Source organism: Phyllobates terribilis, unplaced genomic scaffold, assembly GCF_046119375.1.
Source record: "Phyllobates terribilis strain yellow unplaced genomic scaffold, ASM4611937v1 Scaffold_7__3_contigs__length_470593459, whole genome shotgun sequence".
NCBI classification, from domain to species: Eukaryota; Metazoa; Chordata; class Amphibia; order Anura; family Dendrobatidae; genus Phyllobates; species Phyllobates terribilis.
This window is the reverse complement of record NW_027362767.1, coordinates 460,752,194-460,769,850: the sequence shown is the minus strand read 5'-3', so window position 1 is coordinate 460,769,850 and position 17,657 is coordinate 460,752,194.

Below are 17,657 nucleotides of genomic sequence, written 5' to 3'. Positions count from 1 at the left end.
AATATACAGTGCTGGCCAAAAGTATTGGCACCCCTGCAATTCTGTCAGATAATACTCAGTTTCTTCCTGAAAATGATTGCAATCACAAATTCTTTGGTATTATTCTCTTCATTTAATTTGCTTGCAAGGAAAAAACACAAAAGAGAATGAAGCAAAAATCAAATCATTGATCATTTCACACAAAACTCCAAAAAAGGGCCGGACAAAAGTATTGGCACCCTCAGCCTAATACTTGGTTTCACAACCTTTAGCCAAAATAACTGCGAACAACCACTTCCGGTAACCATCAATGAGTTTCTTACAATGCTCTGCTGGAATTGTAGACCATTCTTCTTTGGCAAACTGCTCCAGGTCCCTGATATTTGAAGGGTGCCTTCTCCAAACTGCCATTTTGAGATCTCTCCACAGGTGTTCTATGGGATTCAGGTCTGGACTCAATGCTTGCCACCTTAGAAGTCTCCAGTGCTTTCTCTCAAACCATTTTATAGTGCTTTTGGAAGTGTGTTTTGGGTCATTGTCCTGCTGGAAGACCCATGACCTCTGAGGGAGACCCAGCTTTCTCACACTGGGCCCTACATTATGCTGCAAAATTTGTTGGTAGTCTTCAGACTTCATAATGCCATGCACACGGTCAAGCAGTCCAGTGCCAGAGGCAGCAAAGCAGCCCCAAAACATCAGGGAACCTCCGCCATGTTTGACTGTAGGGACCGTGTTCTTTTCTTTGAATGCCTCTTTTTTTTCCTGTACACTCTATGTTGATGCTTTTTCCCAAAAAGCTCTACTTTTGTCTCATCTGACCAGAGAACATTCTTCCAAAACGTTTTAGGCTTTCTCAGGTAAGTTTTGGCAAACTCCAGCCTGGCTTTTTTTGTCTCAGGGTAAGTAGTGGGGTCTTCCTGGGTATCCTACTATACAGTACCTTTTCATTCAGACGCCGACGGATAGTACGGGTTGACACTGTTGTACCCTCGGACTGCAGGGCAGCTTGAACTTGTTTGGTTGTTAGTCGAGGTTCTTTATCCACCATCCGCACAATCTTGCGTTGAAATCTCTTGTCAATTTTTCTTTTCCGTCCACATCTAGGGAGGTTAGCCACAGTGCCATGGGCTTTACACTTCTTGATGACACTGCGCACGGAAGACACAGGAACATTCAGGTCTTTGGAGATGGACTTATAGCCTTGAGATTGCTCATGCTTCCTCACAATTTGGTTTCTCAAGTCCTCAGACAGTTCTTTGGTCTTCTTTCTTTTCTCCATGCTCAATGTGGTACACACAAGGACACAGGACAGAGGTTGAGTCAACTTTAATCCATGTTAACTGGCTGCAAGTGTGATTTAGTTATTGCCAACACCTGTTAGGTGCCACAGGTAAGTTACAGGTGCTGTTAATTACACAAATTAGAGAAGCATCACATGATTTTTCAAAGGGTGCCAATACTTTTGTCCACCCCCTTTTTAGGTTTGGTGTGGAATTATATCCAATTTGGCTTTAGGACAATTTTTTTTGTGTTTTTTTCATTGAAGACAAATTAAATGAAGAGAATAATACCAAAGAATTTGTGATTGCAATCATTTTCAGGAAGAAACTGAGTATTATCTGACAGAATTGCAGGGGTGCCAATACTTTTGGCCAGCACTGTATAATTTTATGGCTTACCCAGGTGGCAAGATAGAAAAAAGTTCAGGGGCTAGCACACACAAAGACCCCCTAGGAGACCCCTACGCGCGTTTTGCTCTTAGTATTCACTGCTTCATCATGGGGGATCTATTATCTATCTATCATCTATTATCTATCATCTATTATCTACACTGTGTTCCAAATTATTATGCAAATAATATTGTCTCAGATTTTCCCAAATTACCTATATGAATTGCAGTCATTGTAATTTTCCAGTCAAATAACTATTAGAGGACAATTGAAAGGTTTTTGTACAAACTGCCTATGATAACGGTATATTTTTAAAAAAAATAAAACACTCAAACTGCACTCAAAATGCATGTTCCAAATTATTATGCACAGCAGAGTTTTCAACCTTTTCATTTTAATAAAGAACAAAAAAATGGTCATTTTTGAAATTATAAGCATTAGCAGGTTATTACACACTGAAATCAAACAGTTTTCAACTCAAAACTTTCTTCTAGGTGATGTTACATTTGCACATAGGACCCCTTGTTGGAAAGGAGCTTCTGAACTCTCTCGTCCATTGAATTTGTCAGGTTTTGGATGGTTTCTGCTTCAGTTGTTTTGCATGTGGACAGAATACCCTCCCAGAGCTGTTGCTTAGATGTGAACTGCCTCCCGCCATCATAGACACTCCTTTTGATGATGCTCCAGAGGTTCTCAACGGGGTTGAGGTCAGGGGAGCATGGGGGTCACACCATAAGTTTGTCCCCTTTTATGCCCATATCAGCCAGAGATGCAGATGTGTTATGTGCAGCATGAGACGGGGCATTATCATGCATGAAAATGATCTCGATGGTCCAGATGGATGGAGTGGAGGATGGCTGGTTGATGGACACCCCATGCAAACACGGCTAAAGCGCTAACAAGGAGGAGGTGGAGTAATGTTTTGGGCTGGAATCATGGGGAGAGAGATTGTCGGCCCTTTTAGGATCCCTGAAGGGGTAAAGATGAACTCCATAATGTATGTTGAGTTTCTCAAACAGCACTTCCTTCCATGGTTCAAGAAGAAAAACCATGTATTTCACAGCAAGATCATTTTCATGCATGATAATGCCCCGTCTCATGCTGCACATAACACATCTGCATCTCTGGCTGATATGGGCATAAAAGGGGACAAACTTATGGTGTGACCCCCATGCTCCCCTGACCTCTACCCCATTGAGAACCTCTGGAGCATCATTAAAAGGAGTGTCTATGATGGCGGGAGGCAGTTCACATCTAAGCAACAGCTCTGGGAGGGTATTCTGTCCTCATGCAAAACAATTGAAGCAGAAACCATCCAAAACCTGACAAATTCAATGGACGAGAGAGTTCAGAAGCTCCTTTCGAACAAGCGGTCCTATGTGCAAATGTAACATCACCTAGAAGAAAGTTTTGAGTTGAAAACTGTTTGATTTCAGTGTGTAATAACCTGCTAATGCTTAGAATTTCAAAAATGACCATTTTTTTGTTCTTTATTAAAATGAAAAGGTTGAAAACTCTGCTGTGCATAATAATTTGGAACATGCATTTTGAGTGCAGTTTGAGTGTTTTATTTTTTTGAAAATATCCTGTTATCATAGGCAGATTGTACAAAAACCTTTCAATTGTGCTCGAATAGTTATGTGACTGTAAAATTACAATGACTGCAATTCATATAGGGAATTTGGGAAAATCTGAGAAAATATTATTTGCATAATAATTTGGAACACAGTGTATATGTGACTGACATGTTTCTATCTATTATCTATCTATTATCTATCATCTATCTATTATCTATCTATCATCTATCTATCATCTATCTATCATCTATCTATTATCTATCATCTATCTATTATCTATCTATTATCTATCATCTATTATCTATCTATTATATATTATCTATTATCTATCTATTATCTATCATTTATTATCTATCTATTATCTATCTATTATCAATCTATCATCTATCTATTATCTATCTATTATCTATCATCTATCTATTATCTATCTATTATCTATTATCTATCATCTATCATCTATTATCTATCTATTATCTATCTATCATCTATTATCTATCTATTATCTATTATCTATCTATTATCTATCTATTATCTATCTATTATTTATCATCTATCTATTATCTATCTATTATCTATCATCTATCTATTATCTATCTATTATCTATTATCTATCATCTATCATCTATTATCTATTATCTATCTATTATCTATCTATTATCTATCATCTATCTATTATCTATCTATCTATTATCTATCTATTATCTATCATCTATCTATCATCTATCTGTCATCTATCTATTATCTATTATCTATCTATTATCTATCTATTATCTATCTATTATCTATCTATTATCTATTATCTATCATCTATCATCTATTATCTATTATCTATCTATTATCTATCTATTATCTATCATCTATCTATTATCTATCTATCTATTATCTATCTATTATCTATCATCTATCTATCATCTATCTGTCATCTATCTATTATCTATTATCTATCTATTATCTATCTATTATCTATCTATTATCTATCATCTATCTATCATCTATCTATTATCTATCTATCTATGTATTTAAACAAAGAGAAAAGAAAACTGACTAGCGAATAAATCAAGTGTGAACAGGTATAAGCTGCCACGATTACTTAATCTACAAACAAATTAATCTATCTGCCTCCCTAAGCATTAAGATTTCAGCAAACATTGAATATATGGAACTTGCACTGCATTACTGCTATATAGAATATAGTTATAAATATGAAGCTACTTGGCACATGAATTGGCCAATTGATAAAAGCCTATCAGCTGCAACAAGGCGACATTCCTCTCCTACAACCCTAAGCCTAATATTTATCAGATGCGTCTCCCGGGCTAAAGGATTATAAACAGAAAAAGCAGGTGTGATCCAGCACCGATTATAAACAGCCTTAAGATAAAGGCAGGAAATCCGTCAGAAAAGGAAGCCGTCACCACCTCCAATAGTTTACTTCAAAGGAGTCCCGTCAGTCAGAGGTCGCCTGGTTGTGGCTGGTGGGCTCACAGGAATTGGCCTCTATGTGCGCCAAGTGCCCTTATTTTATAAGTATAGTCTATGCAGCAGTGATGTGGTTTACATCTGCCATATTCAGTGTTTGCAGACATCTTCGTGTACAGAGGCTGATGTGTTCTTTGCTTTGTATCTAATAATCTCATATATACTTGTCAGGAGCATATTAATGTCAGGGACATATTAACAGAATATTAGCCCCTTCTCCCTTGCCCTCTCCTGTAGTGTTTGTCCGGAGATGACAATTATACAGTGTCTTACTGCAAATTATCACCACTTGTCAGCATCGAGCTGTCCCATTTTCCTCAGAACAAAAGTCCCAATTAACACACGCCTGAGAAATAGCTTATGCAAACAATGCCAGCCAAGGAGTGCTATAACTTCGTTAGGTAGCAAGCATCTTGTCTCTGAAAGACGCAGGAGGTAATTAAAACGCAGGCTTGCACTAATTTGCGTGTAACCGTGAGGCTGCTTCCCGAGCCTCAAAGGGAAATTTGCAGACGTGCTGACTCCGATATTAACTATGAAATATTGTGAGTTCCATACGTCCGACAGTAACGGGACCCATATGTTTAGTGACCTAATCATCCCAGGAATGTATAGGTAGTTTTCCAGGGCTGTAGGCAATATCAGGGAGCTGTAGCGCAAAAACCCCAGAAGCAGACTGCAGCTATGTGATGTGTTGTCTCTAAATAAAGATAAAATCACAAGGGAAAAATTGCGCAGTTTGCTAGCTTCTGCGATCAACAAGCGATAAGTTATTGCAGAGGTTAGCGAGCGTGACCCCCCCACATGATGTCACCACCAGGCGCGTGTGGCCAGATCTCCCCTTAGGTATACGAGAATCCATGGAGAAGACAGGAGCACTCATTGCCAGGGGGGAATTAGAATTATAAGCAACGGGTCCTTTTCAATAACAGCATAATCCATCTGGGGAGCCCCTCCTCCACCTATATTGAATCGTCTCTGTGATCATATAGTGTAAGCTATCTTCTTTCATCCTGTTTATTTTATGGAACTGCGTATGTATTTTAATGTCTCCTTTGTAACATCCTTATGTATATATTTTTCCTAAACACTGCCTCCCTTTTGGGTTAAACATAAAATTTAATAGTTCTGTTTCTTTTGTTCTGTAATCGTTCCCTTCCCTGAAGCCATATACGCTACCAAAATGCAGGCATCCGGCAAGGCCTGTATTATATTTCAAACTCGGCCGGTGGTGGCAACGAATATTAATAATTGGGCTATCGTGAAGCTGACAGTGACCGTACGGAGGGTGTTAAACACGGATTCCAGGCTTTGGAATCCCTGAGGTGTGGTGTCATACGCTCACTGGTTGCTTGTTGATATCCACGTAGAGAGAAGTCTGGATCGCGGGCTCGCGACTCAGGACGAAAGACGGACGGCGTGATGGCAACGGCGAGATATTGCGTGATCTCCCAGGTGTCGTCCCTCAGTGTGGGTTGGAATTCCTGACAATACTGTATCTAGCTCATATCTATATATTTATTTATTGATAGAAGGAGAAAATATGAAGCAGCACAAGTCTTTCAATCAGACCTGTGGTGTCAGCCCGCATGTTGTATCCTAATACCCCAATAACTTCATTTATGTAAAATTCCAAAATCACAGTCAGCTCCCCAGGCTGATTCAGTGCAAAAAAAAAAGGTGGCTTCTTGGCTCATGTGTACAGCGGCAACATTTCGGCTCAAACACATTAAGCTTTTGTCAAGCAATTTAAGAATGGAGACAATATAATGTATCTATTCTGCCTTTCTCCTTAGCTGAGGAACAATCTGATGATGGTAACGTCTCTCAGGACCTGGATAAGACAAACCCTTTGACAAACATGAAAAAAAAATAAGGTTGATTTTCAAGAAATTGGTAAAAAACGAAAAATAAAAATAAATAAAAGACCAAAGGGAAAGCTGATGCAAGACTCTCCTGTCGTGCGCAGTAAGTGTCATCCTCCATGGGCGCGGTGCTGAGATATCGCTGCTGCACAGCAGACACGGACCTGCGGTCACTCCCGGCCGTCCTGTCTACACATTATCATGCTATAGAGAAATGGAGGAAAGTTCTTTTATTTCCAGGGCTGTGTCTCCTGGAGGGGGAATCTAGCATAAAAGAATTCTCCATTTCTACAATAGAATACATTATTTTGTAGCAAGAAAACCAGAAAACCCAAACTCAATTATTTCCAGAGAATACAAAACAAAAAACCTAAAGAAAGTTCCTAATAATATTCATTGTTAACATCGGACTGGAGAAGACATGGCAGCCATAGATAAAAGCAGCCGCATCTTCCGCCTGTATCCTTTCATGTTTTACTCTCTCGCTTTTATAATGAAAAGGATACGATTTCTGCTGCCCCAGATATTTATTTATTGTCTGACATGAGACAAAGGAACGGCTTAATAATCCAAATCAGGAATAAAGCACACGAGGAAGGTTACGGTAAAAATACTCCACCGCCTCACACGGCTATTATATCCTGCCCTCACGCTACGTGCGGGTACGTGCGCTGCCAGCGTGATCATTAATGCCAGAGACAGGACGGCACCAGGCAGGAGACTCACAGAGACACAGATAAGATGGACAAAGGGATAGAAGACAGACAGATAATAGATAGATAATAGATAGATAGATAATAGATAGATAATAGATAGATGATAGATAGATAATAGATAGATGATAGATAGATAATAGATAATAGATAGATGATAGATAGATGATAGATAATAGATAGATAATAGATAGATAATAGATAGATAATAGATAGAAAATAGATAATAGATAGATAATAGATAGATGATAGATAGATAATAGATAATAGATAGATAATAGATAGATAATAGATAATAGATAGATAATAGATAGATAGATAGATAGATAATAGATAGATAATAGATGATAGATAGATAATAGATGATAGATAGATAATAGATGATAGATAGATAATAGATAGATAATATATGATAGATAGATGATAGATAATAGATAATAGATAGATGATAGATAATAGATAGATAATAGATAGATAATAGATAGATGATAGATAGATAATAGATGATAGATAGATAATAGATAGATAATAGATAGATAATAGATAGAAAATAGATAATAGATAGATAATAGATAGATGATAGATAGATAATAGATAATAGATAGATAATAGATAGATAATAGATAATAGATAGATAATAGATAGATAGATAGATAGATAGATAGATAGATAATAGATAGATAATAGATAGATGATAGATAGATAATAGATGATAGATAGATAATAGATGATAGATAGATAATAGATAGATAATATATGATAGATAGATGATAGATAATAGATAATAGATAGATGATAGATAATAAATAGATAGATAATAGATAGATGATAGATAGATAATAGATGATATATAGATAATAGATAGATGATAGATAATAGATAGATAATAGATGATAGATAATAGATGATAGATAGATAATAGATAGATGATAGATAATAGATAGATAATAGATAATAGATAATAGATAGATGATAGATAATAGATAGATAATAGATAGATAATAGATAGATGATAGATAATAGACAGATAATAGATAGATAATGTAACGGGTCTGGGAGGCGGAACCTCTGAGCAACTATACAAGGGGGCGGTCCTTGTAAGGAAGCGGGTGGCTCCCAGGGAAGACGGGCAGGTAATCACGGCAAGTGACAGGGACAGTCTCTGGGTAGAAGGGCAGGTAGTCACGGCAAGTGACAGGGACAGTCTCTGGGTAGAAGGGCAGGTAGTCACGGCAAGTGACAGGGACAGTCTCTGGGTAGAAGGGCAGGTAGTCACGGCAAGTGACAGGGACAGTCTCAGGGTAGAAGGACGGGTACTCACGGCAAGTGGCAGGGACAGTCTCTGGACAGGCAGGTGGTCACGGCTAGTGACGGCAGAGCCTCCAGGTAGGCTAGCAGGCAGGTAGCAGGTGAGCGCTCCTAGGTGAGCAGGCGAGAGTCTCTGGACAGGCAGGTGGTCACGGCAAGTGACGGCGGAGCCTCCAGGTAGGCTAGCAGGCAGGTAGCAGACGAGCGCTCCCAGGTGAGCGGGCAGGCTGGTCCATAGACAGACTGACAGGTGTCGGAAGGCAGACCGTCGGACCGCAGGCTTGCAAGCAGGTAAACAGATATCTGGCAGGTATCAAGCAGGATTCTGGCAGGTGACTGGCAGGTAACAGGCAGGAATCTGTCAGGTGACTGGCAGGTAACTGGAAACTGGACCTGAGGGCTGAAGCAGAGTGAAGGCTTTGCAACAACATTGCTCGGGCACCTCCATTTTGGAGGAGGTGCCTTATATATGGTGAAGTCCTCCGGCCATTGGCCGGGGACTCCTTAGGACGGCGCGCGCGGCCCCTTTAAGAGAGGGGGAGCGCGCGCGCGCGCCCTAAGCACCGTGGCCGGGAGGCAGCGCGCGCTGCCAGCAGAGCGGGAGGAAGACGCCGGGCACAGAGCGGAGAGGTGAGGGGAACAGCATCCCTGCCTCCTGCTACAGGGACGCTACAGTACCCCCCCCTTTAGGCCCCCCCTTTTTTAGGCCAGAGAGAAATTTATCAAGGATGAGAGGGGCATGGATGTTCTCCCGGGGCTCCCACGTTCTCTCCTCAGGACCAAACCCCTTCCAATCTACCAGAAAAAAGGTCTTTCCTCTTACCCTTTTGGTGGCCAGAATGTTCTCTACCTCAAACTCATTCTCAGCGGAAACCGGAGCAGGAGGCGTACCTGTAGACTTGGAAAAAGAGTTAAGTACCACAGGTTTGAGGAGAGATACATGGAAGGAGTTAGGGATCCGTAAGTTGGCCAGGAGTTTCAATTTATAGGCCACTGGGTTGATTTGTTTGATAACTTCTAGTGGGCCGATGAACCGAGGCCCTAACTTGTAGGAGGGAATCTTGAGCCGGACATATTTGGACGAGAGCCAGACTTTATCTCCAGGACGGAATTGTGGAGGATCCAGGCGTTTCTTGTCAGCGTGTCTTTTCATCCGTTCGGACGACTGAAGGAGTGGGGATCGGGTACCCTCTCAAATGGAGGAGAATTCGCGAACGAGAGATTCCGCAGCCGGATTGTCCACCGAGGTGGAGACGGGAAATGGGATCCGAGGATGCTGACCGAAGACTACAAAAAACGGGGATTTGGAGGAAGATTCGCTCTCGTGATTATTGTAAGAGAACTCGGCCCATGGTAGGATATCCACCCAGTCCGAATGGTGGGCATTAACGAAGTGTCGGAGGTAACTGGTCAGGTTCTGATTGATCCGCTCCACTTGACCATTGGACTGTGGATGGTAAGCGGAGGAGAAGTCCAGAGTGACGTCTAGCAACTTACATGTGGCTCTCCAGAAGCGTGAGGTGAACTGAACCCCACGATCTGACACGATGTGGAGGGGCAGGCCATGGAGACGGAAGATGTGGCGGATAAAGTCTTTAGCCAGTTCGGGTGCAGACGGGAGACCCGGCAGGGGAATGAAGTGCGCCATCTTGGAGAAGCGATCAGCGACCACCCAAATGACCGTACAACCGGCAGAGACAGGAAGATCCGTTATAAAGTCCATAGCAATATGCTGCCATTGGGCAGCAGGTACTGGAAGAGGAAGAAGGCGACCGGCAGGCAGGTGTCTCGGAACTTTGTTGCGGGCGCAGGACACACAGGCAGAAACAAAGTCTATTACATCCTTGTGCAGGGTAGGCCACCAGTAATGTCGGGTAATGAGCTGGAGGGTCTTTTTCTGACTGGCGTGGCCAGCTAGCTTAGACGAATGACCCCAGTGTAGGACCTTCTTCCGATCAGGTACAGTTACAAACGTCTTACCGGGAGGGAGACGATTTAGATTCACGGGAGCCACTTGCATTACTCTGGCGGGATCAATGATGTGCTTAGGTTCCTCCTCTAGATCAGACACCAGGAAGGATCGGGACAAGGCGTCAGCTTTGATGTTTTTGTCTGCCGGGCGAAAATGAAGAACAAAATCAAAGCGGGCAAAAAACAAGGACCACCGGGCTTGGCGCGGGTTAAGTCTCTGGGCGCTCTGAAGGTAAGCCAAGTTCTTGTGGTCCGTGTAAATTATTACCGGGTGAAGAGCCCCCTCGAGCAGGTAACGCCACTCCTCCAGTGCCAGCTTAATGGCTAACAATTCATGGTCTCCAATAGAATAGTTGCGCTCAGAAGAGGAGAAGAGTTTGGAGAAAAAAACGCAGGTTACCATTCTCCCGGAAGATGACTTTTGGGTAAGTACCGCCCCGGCTCCGGAGGAGGAAGCGTCAACTTCTAGGAAGAATTGTTTGTTGCCGTCCGGACGATGCAGCACCGGGGCGGAGGAGAAGGCCTGTTTTAAGGAAAGAAAGGCCTCTTCAGCTTCGGGCGGCCATCTTCTGGGATTAGTACCCTTACGGGTGAGCGCAGAGATAGGGGCAGTCCGGGAAGAGAAGTGCGGTATGAAGAGGCGGTAATAGTTGGCGAAGCCCAGGAACCGCTGAATAGCCTTCAACCCCTCTGGTCGGGGCCACTTCTGGATGGCAGACAGTTTCTCAGGATCCATTTGTAGGCCGGTCTGAGAGATTATGTAGCCCAGAAATGGAAGAGAGGTCTGCTCAAAGATGCACTTCTCATATTTAGCGTAGAGGTGGTTCTACCTGAGCCTGAGCAGGACCTGACGAACATCCCTCCGGTGAGTAGGAAGGTCCGGAGAGAAGACCAAGATGTCGTCCAGGTACACCACCACGCAGGAGTAGAGAAGGTCACGGAAGATGTCATTGACCAACTCTTGAAAGACGGCAGGAGCGTTACAGAGACCGAAGGGCATTACAAGGTACTCATAGTGGCCGTCCCGGGTGTTGAATGCCGTCTTCCACTCATCCCCCTGACGGATACGGACCAGGTTATATGCCCCCGGAGATCCAGTTTGGTGAAGATTCTAGTCCCCCTCAGGTGGTCAAATAATTCAGGAATGAGCGGGAGGGGGTATTTATTCTTCACTGTAATCTGGTTAAGGCCTCTACAATGTATACATGGACGGAGTGAGCCGTCCTTCTTTTTGACGAAGAAGAAGCCTGCTCCCGCCGGGGAGGTAGATTTCCGGATTAATCCCCGGGCCAGATTCTCCTCAATATATTCTGACATGGACCGGGTCTCCGCTGCAGACAAAGGGTAGATACGCCCATGGGGAGGAGTAGAGCCGGGAATCAGGTCGATTGGACAATCGTATGGTCTATGAGGGGGTAATGTCTCTGCTTCTTTTTTATTGAAGACATCCGCATAAGACCAATAGGGAACCAGTAGACCGGGTAGACTGACTGGGGTAGGAGAAGGACGAGCAGGATGAACGGGAACCAGACAAGTCCTATGGCAGTCCTGTCCCCAGCGAAGGACTTCTCCGGTCTGCCAGTCAAGCACGGGTGCATGTTTCTGGAGCCAAGGTAGGCCTAACAAGAGTGCGTGAGAGAGTCCAGGCAGAACATGAAAGGAGATGCTCTCAGAATGCAGCATTCCCACCTGCAGAGTTATGGATTCGGTGATGAGTTGGATGGGATGTGGTAAGAGGCCCCCATCCATGGAGGCGACAGATAAAGGTACGGCCAGAGGTTTGGTGGGAATGCAGTATTTCTCTACCAGAGACTGAGAAATGAGATTTCCAGCAGCTCCTGAGTCAAGTTGAGCCAATTCGAAACAGCGGTTCTCTCCGCAGGTGATAGAGACTGACAGCATCAGAGATGGAGAGGGTTTACTTTTGTCTAGGGCGACCTCTCTGAGCGATCCTAGACACAGGCGTTTCCCGACCTCTCTGGGCAGGAACGGATCCTGTGCTCCTTACTGCCACAGTAGAAGCAGCTCCCCTCGGCACGGCGTAAGTCTTGACGGGTTTTGACCATCTTGGTCTGGTCGACCAGCATAGGCTCAGGTGAGTGTGCCTGGGGAGTAACGGAGGGAGTGACGGGTTTCTGGAAGGTGGGGGCTAGACGTGGAAACCTCCTCTCACGGGTAACCTCTCTGGCGCGCTCCTGGAATCGGATGTCAATCCGGGTGGCAAGTGTTATTAAGTTTTCGAGAGTGGTAGGAATGTCCCGACCGGCGAGTTCATCTTTAATACGGCCGGACAGACCCTCCCAGAAGGCAGACACCAGAGCGTCATTATCCCAGGCCAGCTCCGAAGCAAGGGTACGGAACCGTATGGCATATTGGCCCACGGTGAGATCTCCTTGACGGAGGCGTAGCAGAGACGATGCGGATGAGGTCCTCCGTCCGGGTTCGTCGAAGACTTTCCGGAAAGCCGTGAGAAAGGCTGGCAGGTCGGACACCAGGGGATCTCCTCTCTCCCACAGAGGATTTAGCCAAGCCAGAGCCTCCCCCGTGAGGTGGGACATGATAAAGGCTACTTTGGACCGGTCGGAGATAAACTGGTGGGACAAAAGTTCAAAGTGCAGGGTGCACTGGTTTATGAAGCCCCGAGCTTGAGTGGAGTCACCTCCGAAACGAGGAGGTGCAGAAAATCGGGGTCCAGGACAGGATACCATGGTATTGGTGGGCAGCGGCGCTGCCGGGTTGCGAGTCATGACACTAGCGGTGGTTGCAGGTGGAGCAGACAGAGTGTCCAGGCGAGAGTTGACACTCCGCAGGTGACTCAGGATGGACTCCTGTTGGGACCTCTGACTGGATAGTTCATGACATAGGTCCGAGAGCGAGGGAGCTTGGGTGCCACCGGATTCCATGGCCCGAGCAAACTGTAACGGGTCTGGGAGGCGGAACCTCTGAGCAACTATACAAGGGGGCGGTCCTTGTAAGGAAGCGGGTGGCTCCCAGGGAAGACGGGCAGGTAATCACGGCAAGTGACATGGACAGTCTCTGGGTAGAAGGGCAGGTAGTCACGGCAAGTGACAGGGACAGTCTCTGGGTAGAAGGGCAGGTAGTCACGGCAAGTGACAGGGACAGTCTCAGGGTAGAAGGACGGGTACTCACGGCAAGTGGCAGGGACAGTCTCTGGACAGGCAGGTGGTCACGGCTAGTGACGGCAGAGCCTCCAGGTAGGCTAGCAGGCAGGTAGCAGGTGAGCGCTCCTAGGTGAGCAGGCGAGAGTCTCTGGACAGGCAGGTGGTCACGGCAAGTGACGGCGGAGCCACCAGGTAGGCTAGCAGGCAGGTAGCAGGTGAGCGCTCCTAGGTGAGCAGGCGAGAGTCTCTGGACAGGCAGGTGGTCACAGCAAGTGACGGCGGAGCCTCCAGGTAGGCTAGCAGGCAGGTAGCAGATGAGCGCTCCCAGGTGAGCAGACAGGAGTCTCTGGACAGGCAGGTGGTCACGGCAAGTGACGGCGGAGCCTCCAGGTAGGCTAGCAGGCAGGTAGCAGACGAGCGCTCCCAGGTGAGCGGGCAGGCTGGTCCATAGACAGACTGACAGGTGTCGGAAGGCAGACCGTCGGACCGCAGGCTTGCAAGCAGGTAAACGGATATCTGGCAGTTATCAAGCAGGATTCTGGCAGGTGACTGGCAGGTAACAGGCAGGAATCTGGCAGGTGACTGGCAGGTAACAGGCAGGAATCTGTCAGGTGACTGGCAGGTAACTGGAAACTGGACCTGAGGGCTGAAGCAGAGTGAAGGCTTTGCAACAACATTGCTCGGGCACCTCCATTTTGGAGGAGGTGCCTTATATATGGTGAAGTCCTCCGGCCATTGGCCGGGGACTCCTTAGGACAGCGCGTGCGGCCCCTTTAAGAGAGGGGGAGCGTGCGCGCGCGCGCCCTAAGCACCGTGGCCGGGAAGCAGCGCGCGCTGCCAGCAGAGCGGGAGGAAGACGCCGGGCACAGAGCGGAGAGGTGAGGGGAACAGCGTCCCTGCCTAGCAGGAGGCAGGGACGCCGACGCTACAGATAATAGATAGATAGATAATAGATAGATAATAGATAGATAATAGATAATAGATAGATGATAGATAGATGATAGATAGATAATAGATAATAGATAGATAATAGATAGATGATAGATGATAGATAATAGATAGATAATAGATAGATAATAGATAGATGATAGATAATAGATAGATAATAGATGATAGATAATAGATAGATAATAGATAGATGATAGATAATAGATAATAGATAGATAATAGATAGATAATATATAGATGATAGATAATAGATAGATAATATATAGATAATATATAGATGATAGATAATAGATAGATAATAGATAGATAATAGATATATAAATAGATGATAGATAGATAGATGATAGATAATAGATAGATAATAGATAGATAATAGATAGATAGATGATAGATAGATGATAGATAATAGATAGATAATAGATAGATAATAGATAGATGATAGATAATAGATAGATAGATAATAGATGATAGATAATAGATAGATGATAGATAATAGATAGATGATCTATAGATAGATAATAGATAGATGATAGATAATAGATAGATGATATATAGATAGCTACTAGATAGATAATAGATAATAGATAGATAATAGATAGATAATAGATAGATGATAGATAGATAATAGATAGATGATAGATAATAGATAGATAATAGATAATAGATAGATAATAGATAGATGATAGATAGATAATAGATAGATGATAGATAATAGATAGATAATAGATAATAGATAGATAATAGATAGATAATAGATAGATAATAGATAATAGATAGATGATAGATAATAGATAGATAGATAATAGATAGATAATAGATAGATGATAGATAATAGATAGATAATAGATAGATGATAGATAATAGATAGATAATAGATAGATAATAGATAATAGATAGATAATAGATAGATGATAGATAATAGATAATAGATGATAGATAATAGATAATAGATGATAGATAATAGATAGATGATAGATAATAGATAGATGATAGATAGATGATAGATAATAGATGATAGATAATAGATAGATAATAGATAATAGATAGATAATAGATAGATGATAGATAATAGATGATAGATAATAGATAGATAATAGATAGATAATAGATGATAGATAGATAATAGATAGATAATAGATAGATGATAGATAGATGATAGATAATAGATAGATAATAGATAGATAATAGATGATAGATAATAGATAGATAATAGATGATAGATAGTAGATAGATAATAGATAGATAATAGATAGATAGATAATAGATAGATAATAGATAATAGATAGATAATAGATAGATAATAGATAGATGATAGATAGATAATAGATAGATGATAGATAGATGATAGATAATAGATAGATGATAGATGATAGATAGATAATAGATAATAGATAGATGATAGATGATAGATAATAGATAATAGATAGATAATAGATAGATGATAGATAATAGATAGATATATAATAGATAGATAATAGATAGATAATAGATAGATGATAGATAATAGATAGATAATAGATAGATAATAGATAGATGATAGATAATAGATGATAGATGATAGATAGATAATAGATAATAGATAGATAATAGATAGATGATAGATAATAGATGATAGATAATAGATAGATAATAGATAGATAATAGATAGATAATAGATGATAGATAGATAATAGATAGATAATAGATAGATGATAGATAGATGATAGATGATAGATAATAGATAGATAATAGATAATATTTAGATAATAGATAGATGATAGATAGATAATAGATGATAGATAATAGATAGATAATAGATGATAGATAATAGATAGATAGATAATAGATAGATAATAGATAGATAATAGATGATAGATAATAGATAGATAATAGATGATAGATAGGTACAGTTGAAGCCTGAACTTTCCATCCACTATATATAAAGACACATCTGCAGATTTTTCTCAATATCTGACGTGAAATCAGAATAAACCTTTCCCGTTTTAGGACAATTAGGATTAACATCATTTTTAATATTTGCCAAATGCCGGAATAATGAGAGAGAGAGAATGTTTTAAGGCATTTTTATTACTTACTGCAAAGTCAAAAGTTTACATACAGTAAGATTACTATGCCTTTATACAATTCTAGACGGCCCGTATGATGATGTCATGTGTTTGGAAGCTTCAGGTTTTTTGGTAACATCGGAGTTAATTAGAGACACATCTGTGGATGTATTTTAATGCACACCTGAAACACACTGCTTCTTTGTGTAGCATCATGGGAAAGTCTAAAGAAACCAGCCAAGATATCAGGAAGAGAATTGTGGACTTGCACAAGTCTGGCTCATCCTTGGGTACAATTACAAGATACCTGAAGGTGCCTCGTTCATCTGTACAAACAATTATACGCAAGTACAAACAAGATGGGAATGTCCAGCCATCATACCGCTCAGGAAGGAGAAGGGTTCTGTGTCCCAGAGATGAACGTGCTTTGGTCCAACATGTGCATATCAACCCAAGGACAAAAGCAAAAGACCTTGTGAAGATGATGGTGGAAGCCGGTAAGATTGTGTCACTATCCACAGTGAAACGAGTGCTGTATCAACATGGACTGAAAGGCCACTCTGCCAGGAAGAAGCCATTACTCCAAAAGAAATATAAAAAAAGCCAGATTAATGTTTTCAAATGCACACAGGAACAAAGAACTTAATTTTTGGAAACATGTCCTGTGATCTGGTAAAACTAAAATTGAACTTTTTGGGCATAATGACCATCGTTACGTTTGGAGGAAAAAGGAAGAAGCTTGAAAGACTAAGAACACCATCCCAACTGTGAAACACGGGGGTGGCAGCATCATGTTGTGGGGTTGTTTTGCTGCAGGAGGGACTGATGCACTTCACAAAATAGATGGCATCATGAGAAAAGAAGATTATGTGGCAATACTGAAGCAACATCTCAAGACATTAGCCAGGAAGGTAAAGCTTCGGCGGAAATGGGTCTTCCAAATGGACAATGACCCGAAGCATACTGCCAAAATGGTAACA